This window comes from Triticum aestivum, chromosome 1D (assembly GCF_018294505.1).
Source record: "Triticum aestivum cultivar Chinese Spring chromosome 1D, IWGSC CS RefSeq v2.1, whole genome shotgun sequence".
NCBI classification, from domain to species: domain Eukaryota; kingdom Viridiplantae; phylum Streptophyta; class Magnoliopsida; order Poales; family Poaceae; genus Triticum; species Triticum aestivum.
In genome coordinates this window covers 79035514-79043300 of record NC_057796.1, presented here as the reverse complement: position 1 = coordinate 79043300, position 7787 = coordinate 79035514, and the positions used below count along the sequence as shown (strand labels likewise).

General features: G+C 47.2%; 1 long non-coding RNA gene across 1 annotated transcript; it reads right to left on the bottom strand.

Moving 5' to 3' along the window:
- Positions 1-3241: 3241 nt before the first annotated feature.
- On the bottom strand, positions 3242-7230 carry LOC123180417 (uncharacterized). The gene is made up of 3 exons (XR_006490991.1): positions 6529-7230; positions 6217-6339; positions 3242-6029 (listed from the first exon to the last, which is right to left on the bottom strand). It is a non-coding gene; the product is annotated as an uncharacterized lncRNA (long non-coding RNA).
- Positions 7231-7787: the final 557 nt, after the last annotated feature.

Genomic DNA, 7787 nt, shown 5'->3' with positions numbered 1-7787 from the left:
ACCACATTAACAAATAATCGATGGTACATCTGCAAAATAATCTTGAAAAAACTGTATATTTCACACTAATTCTGCATGACTGCAGATGAAGAACTCAATTGCTTATGGTTTTGCTCAAACAGTCATGCATCGTAATTGGACTAACTTTAATGCACATGTTCTATGGCAATCAGGACAACCAGTGTTCCGATCATGTCAGTGCTTTGGGTACCAAATTTATCAACGTGTAAATCACCCAGACCTAGATCACTGATCTGGTCCTGAGTCGTATATAATAAAATGTTTATGTTTATTGCACATCTGTTTTCCTCACAACATCGCTTTTCCTATTTCATCTCGTGCTTTTGCCATATTTGTTTGTCTCCTCCCAGTGCGCCACTAAAATCAATCATGGCTGAAGTAGCTTGGGTAAATCTATTGGCATTGCAGCGGCTTATCGATGATTATGCGTCTCTTGGAGACGTCCGTCGCGGCAATGAAGTGACGATGCGGTGTCATACCAGAAAAGTCGGTGAAGAATTGCATCTCTTTCACAACAGCTGGTGTGTGGATGGTGCATGTCGGAGTCGCTTCTCGAAGACGTGCTCGACGAATAGTTATTTTTTTCTTTAGCGTGATGCAATCATACAGAACGTCGTGGCGTGGGGTTGGTGCAGAGATTAGTGGTTTGATGCAAATCGCCAGGTGCAGTCGTTCGGTGGCTACTTGATGCAGGATTGCAGGTTCGCTGGCGCGGATGTTGTCTTGGTGTCGGTGTACCGGCTGGTGTTCCAATATTGTAGACGTATCATGCGTGACGCGGTCGGTCGTGTGCTTGCATGCTGATGTGATCCGTCTTGCCGGCATGAGTAGCACACGATGTACGCCGGCTGCATGCAAACGCAGTGATTCTGTGGGTGTTCACGTGTCTTTGGAGGCCACGCATGCATGTGGCATGGCTGAAGGTCGTGTGCCCAGTCGTTGCTCGCCGTGTATCGTCTATATCCAAGTCGGCTGAAGTACGCTCGCCCGCATCGGAGATTTGTGTACGCGTATAGCTTCTGTCCATCCAGAGATCCGCGTACTTGTACGCGAAGGAAATCAACGCGGGAGCTACTCCATGCGCGTGTCCTTCGCTGCTCCTCGCCGCTCGGGTGGGTCCATGGGTAGACGACGCTGCAGGCGCGTGGCTATGGAGCGGGAGAGGCGCCGGAGTTGCTGATGAGTCGCCCAGCCACCCGTTACGTCGTCATTCGGCTAGTGTGCTCCGGCAAAACTTGTGTCGATGCAGATATGGGGTTTGCTGGTGGATCCGATCTTGAAGCCCGCCACATGCAGCAGTGCCCAACCATCTCTCCTCTATTAGCAAAACAGCAGCCAGACAAATTTGCATCGTCGCCGGTGGCCTAGCTCCTGGCGCTGCTGCCAGATCATGGTGGAGGGAGGAGAAGAGGCTGATGCTCCGGATCGGGGATGGGAGGAGCCGGGAGGTGGCGCGCTGGCCTCGTCGTATTGGTCGGGTGCGGCGACGGCCGTCAATTCTCTTGGGCGAAAAACGGGTCGGGGCGTGGGGCGTCAGGGCTCGGTGCTGCTTAACCACGTTGTGTGGCTTAGAGTCCTGCTCGGATTGGTTTGGTGGACACGTGGGCCAGGCAGGGAGCAAGGGATGACGGCCTAATGTAAATTTAGTACCACCTCGAATATGTTTTAAATTCAAACTGAAAGCGTAAAATCACGGGAAGAAGCGTATTGTGACGGTGAACCCGACAAAGTCAATCCGTGCTTTATTATTATTATTATTATATTATTATTATTATTATAATATATATATATATATATATATAAAATATAAAATTAGGGAGAGACTAGCTGATTTCCCGTGCGTTCCACGGGACACCATACCCTACCGACAAGACAAACGTTACTCCTCCTTCTTCCTTTTCTCTGGCTTCAGTGTCGTCATCTACTTCCTTCCATAAAGCTCCAATATGACATGGTATGTTAGTGTTTACGATGCATGTCATTTGCTTTTTGTACGGATTGGCAATGCTCATATTTAGGTATGCGTTTCTCTGAAAATTCAAATTTTTGATTAATCAGATCATTCAAACTAATGCTTCATGTAATTTCCAAAACTAAATTCATTGTGATAACTCGTCAAAGGGAGTGAAGCAAAAGAATGCCGAGTTGGGAAGATGAAAAAACAGGATAAAGTCGTACTAAAATCTGATAATGATATATAAAAAGTGAACATAATTCGGTTGATATATGCTTGCCCAGTAAACATAATTTGAACCACAAAGAGGCATGTAAAAAATAATCTTAGTGCATATGGGTTACTGATTTTTTATATCCAACCTAGAGTGAAGTTTTATGACCATGTATTGAACCGAAAGGTCTTTCCCTTCAAAATTTAAATTTGTTCACAAAGTCCTATATCTTACTCCCACTTAACTCCCTTCCTAGCAATCTCCATGTACATTTCTTCACACCTAAGTGCCATCAGAAATACAAGAAGATAAAGTATGTTGATGATGTTTCTCATGCTTGGCTACTTCTCTATCCGCTCCTTATCTGTGCGCTCACACTGGCTTCTTTGTTGTGTGTGTATTTCTTCCAAGTTCATAGAATAGTTGCCGAGATCTCGTCATTTCCTACAAGAAATGCTTACATGTGAAGGGCACACGTTAAATCAAGGAGGACATGTGACGCACGCAATCGAATTTGTTTCGGGCTTCTCATCAACCGGTGCCTCGGCTGGGGTGAAGGGACTGGGAATTGTTTAATGTAAACTAGGTAATTGCCCGTGCGTTGCTACAGGAGCAACAATTTCATCACAACAAGAGTATTATGAAATGGTGTTATGAGGTCACCAGAACATATACCCGATCTTACAAACATGATATTTTGAGCAACATTAATAAGATGCATAAGCATTGATTTAACACACAAGTGTCAAAGCAAGCATGAATAATGGATTGTAAACACCATGATAGCCAAGTTCAAACTAAAGGAAGCAAGTTCACGTCATGATAGTCAAGTTCACCGAAACTCTATTTCAGATTATTTTTCCTATGATGGAGCTGAAATATTCCTATATACTTGTAGGAATCATAAATCACCAGGAAGCACCGTCATAAATCACTATAGTCAATAGTTCCTTTGCAACAAACTGGAGCTAGTAAGATGAAGAAAACGGTACCTAATTGCTAAACCGAAGTGTGGATAGATACTTATATTTAGTATTTAGACACTTGTATGCTAAACCAAACGGTACCTGATTGTCATAAATCACTATAATCATTATTTAGTATTTAGACACTTATATTTTAAAAGGTGGATAGATACTTCAAACCTTACATATGCTAGCAACCAAGATTGCTATTTAAAATTAAGACCTCCCTATGGTCCAGCTCCTCTGTAGTATTGGCTCGCCTCGTCGTTCTTGTTCTGCACAGGTTTTGTTTGCCGAGGTGGCATCAGCTCCATGGTGGCCTCCTCCGAGCTCCTGAGCTCATCGACGCCAAGAAAAAACTGAAAAAGAATCTTGCTATTTATACATGACGACTACAACAACAATAATTATGAGGGTATACAAGACCACCATTGAAAGACTTTGTAACACTTGTTTTATGGGGGTATAAGCTCTCACATTCTGCATTGCAAGTCAGAAAGCAAAAAATGATAATTAGTTTCCATTTCCAGTATGCAAGACAGAAGTTTATACATAACTGCTTATTGTCGCTAATGTGTTTTTCGCTCCCAGCAAGAATAAACAAATGGGAAGAAATATATCTACTTACTACAACTACTTTTCTTTTCTGTCTCAGCAAGAATATGCATAAATGTGAAGAGAATATAGCTTACAGGAATATGTGCGATCATTGTTCATATACATACCGAGAAATAACGAATACCACCTATAAATTGTTCCGTACAACAATTCTGCAGTGCAAGATAATCGAAGAGGATAAACAATTGTGACTTTTTTTTGACAGAACCTCGTCAGAGGGCCAGGAGCTCTGGCATTTCATTATAGAAGAAGAGAATTGATCCAGTTTATAAGGGAAACCGGATCGAAAACCTCACAAAGTGGCCGGTTTATAAGGAAAACCGAGCTGAAAAACCGCACAAGCAAGGAAGCCTTGTCGACCACACGACACAAGGCCACAATCGCAACAAACACACACCCCCAGCTCCGGAGCCGCCGCTCCGACATCCCCCGCCCGCTCACGAGCCATAGCGCCGCACGGTTCGAGGGCCCTGTAGCCCTTGCTACACGAGACGACCGACCGCAGACCACGAACGCTGTGCCAAACATCCGGAGCCGCCGCCCCGACTTCCTGCCAGACCAACCCCTCGGGCCGCGTCCAACCAGGCTGACGACCTCGCTACCCTTGTAGAACCAAGTCGCCGCCCAAGCCATGCAGAGCCACGAACCTAACCCATAGAGCCGCCGTTGCATCGCCATCCGAGGCCGCCGCCTCGGCGTACTTCCACCGTCCGGAGCCGCCGCCCCGGCTTCCACCGCCCAGTCCACGACCCAAAACCTGCACAATTGTCATGAACCCACCACCCCACAAAGGTCAAGGATTCCAAAGCGGTGCCTTCAAGAAGGTAACAGCATAAATGTCGCCACCGCCCGCTCCGATAGAGCTTGGGTTTTCACCCAGAATCACATAACAATTGTGAGAATAAATGGATGTATCTCCACGATGAGGTCTTCAAGAAGGTACGTGACGCTCAAGAACGCCGCCATCATCGGCACCGACCGGAGAAGGTGCAAGACTTTCGCCCGGAGAACAACAATTGTGCAAGGAGCGTTGCAGCCAACCACCAGACCCACCTGCATGATGCAACAGAGCACCACGCCGTGCCATCACGCCTCCGGCCTCCGGTCACAGCCACAACTACCTCAAGCCCAGCCCTCTGCTACAGAACAAGCAGAAGATGAGCACACCAGTACAGGGACGGAGACCAATCTCCACAGCCACCGTAGCATAAACACCATCGCGGCACCGGCGTGCCGCCGTCCAAAAACTGCAGCTTTCCGCTGCCACCGCAGCTCCCCCAGCCGAGGGAGGGGACTCCAGCACTCAGCACGCCCAGCAGCCGCTGCAAGCCGCAGCGCCGGCACAGCAGCACGCCAGAGTGCCACCACCGGCAGATCCGGACGTCGGTCGTCAGATCCGCGGCGATAGCACCGCCCCGAACACCCTCAGTAGAGAGTCGGAAGGAGCAGCGCCGCCACCTTGCCCGGGGCCGCCGCCCCGGCTTACCTGTGCCGGCGAGAGGACCCACCGCCGCCCAGCCGCAATCAGGAGTGGAGCTCCGTCCAGGGCCGAAGCCGCACGCCACACGACGAGGAGGCCCCGCCGCCGCCGTCCGCCGAGCGAGATTTGCCCGTCGGCATCCCCCGGCGGCGGCAGGGGAGCGAGGAAGGAGCGGGGAGTGGGGCGGCGGCGGCTAGGTTATCGCCCGTGCCGCCCCCCCCGGGAGCGACGCGTGCGAGGAAGGAGCAGTATTCAGCTTGTTCTTCAGTTTGGCTTTTTGAAATTTAAACAATTGTGACTTGATTGCATGAGATACTATTCTCATGATAGATATATACTGACCATATCACATAGATGTGGCTACATGTATGCATGCTAGCAATGGCCAGCCACATCCAAAGAATAATAACACGTACGATTCCAAATAAAATTCAGTCAGGCACATTTGGTTCAATGTATTTTTTAGTCACCTTATGTTTTTCTTATGTTCAGGTGTGTCAGGTCATTCTTCCAGAATTGATCTTAAATATCATGCTTGAACTTATTTTTGATGAAATATCAACACTATGCCTGAATGCAATATAGCAAGACCAACTCGCCCTACTGAATGTAGATGGGTACCATTAATCGCGGACCTTTGCTGAACAATTCAGGTAAGTTTAGAGGGGCCACATCTACCCGTTTAACATTTCTTTTACATTCTCCAAGGCTCCGATATCTGAGTGCGATAACACATGACACAAGGTTTGTCTCAAACTCATTCATTGTGACCAGGTCCTGAAAAAGAAAATAACTTATATCAGTTTAATTTTCGCACTTCAAGAACCAGACTGTCATTATCCAAGATACCAAGGAAAAATTGCATATCTCATTTACAGAACATAAATGATGGGAAGAATGATGTATGGTGTAATCCTATGCTAGATAGATTCACTGACGAACAAATAAGAAATCAAAAACTCACTGCGGTTCTCCTGGTTCAGCAGCCGCGCCTTGTTAGACTCATGTTTCGGCAACCACACCTTTTAGATTTGGGAGCCAATTCGCGGATGAAGATGGCAACAGAGCATGTTCTCCATGCACCATCCTAAAGAAATAACACCAAATATGATCATTAGGGAACAAATTAAATATTTGGTTGCTTTATTTGACGTTTAAGAATGAAATTTTCAGATGTAGCTGCACCTGTAACCATCTACGTACCTTGTAACACAGCAATCGACTTGATTAGAGAAGAGGAAAAAACTCAAGCAATTATCCTGTACAGAAATATTACCTCATTGTATTTCCAATTCTTCCGTCCCTTTCACTCCATCAGGGATATGTTCAAAAACCAGCAAATCCTGATTGCATCACTTGTACAACACTAAGTAAGAAAGGAATGTTGATGTGGGACATGGAGTGCTACAGACAAACGCTGCCTCATCCCAGCACAGAAGGGCCGCGGGGCGAAGGTACAACACACATGTGGTGCCACGTTGGTGTAGCTCTTCATTGGACGCCACGGAGGAAAGGAGAAGACGGCCTTGTCCAGGCCACATCTTGGAGGCGGGGAGGCTGTACTGCGGGATCGCCGTGGTAGGCGGACTCGAAGACGACCGGCCGATGTTTTCTATCGCACACCCGCGAACCGTCTCACTGCCAGCAGTTTCGCCGACGCGGCCGCCAGATCTGGTAGAGAAGACAGGCTGGACCAACGTGGGGAGAGAGGAGGAGGTAGATGACCACGCCCCCATCAGATTGGTGCCCGACAGGCGGCCCCTTCCATATCCCACGTTGCAAGGAGAGGGAATAAGGTCGATCCGATGCACGCCGGGTGGATGGGGAGCGGCGGCGGCTCCAAGAGAGAGAGGGAGTATGGGAGGTGTACTCTGATGGGGTGTGTAGCGGCGGCTGTGCTTGGGAGGGGAGGAGGCAGCGCCGAGCCTGTCAGGACGGAGTGGATCGGTGCTAGATGGGATTGCATCCCGACGTTTTCGGCAGGGACGATTGCGCGTGAAAAAAAAAAACCTTAATCGACGATGGACGAAGGCGGACGAAACGAAGGGCGTAAGAGGGAAAACGGAACCTTACGGTTCTTTTAGGTGGTAGAGAGTAGAGATAGAGATAAAACACAGCTTAGAAATAAAAAGCACAAATCACCTTATGAATCTGGCTTTGAATTTGCCTTATTAACACTATTACTTTGCCATTTCTCTTTATGGAGCTCAGAAAGTTATAAGACCAGGGATACTCCACTGTGTGGGAAGCTTATGAATTCATGATCACGTTATATTAGTGTTCCCTAAAAAGAATAAGGAATAAAGCAGTAAAAAGGGCTAAGCTTAGATTCATAGCTCCAGCTTTAGCCAGAAACATCTCAAGTATATGTATATACTGAAACTACATGACATCATATGTGGTACTATACAGAAAATTTAAGTCCTAATGACCTTTAGTCTCAAGTAGTATGAGCTAGCAACTCTGTCTTTCCCTCTCTCTAGTTCTAAATATGAACAACAGAGTAACAAAAGGCATGTGATTACTCAATCTCCT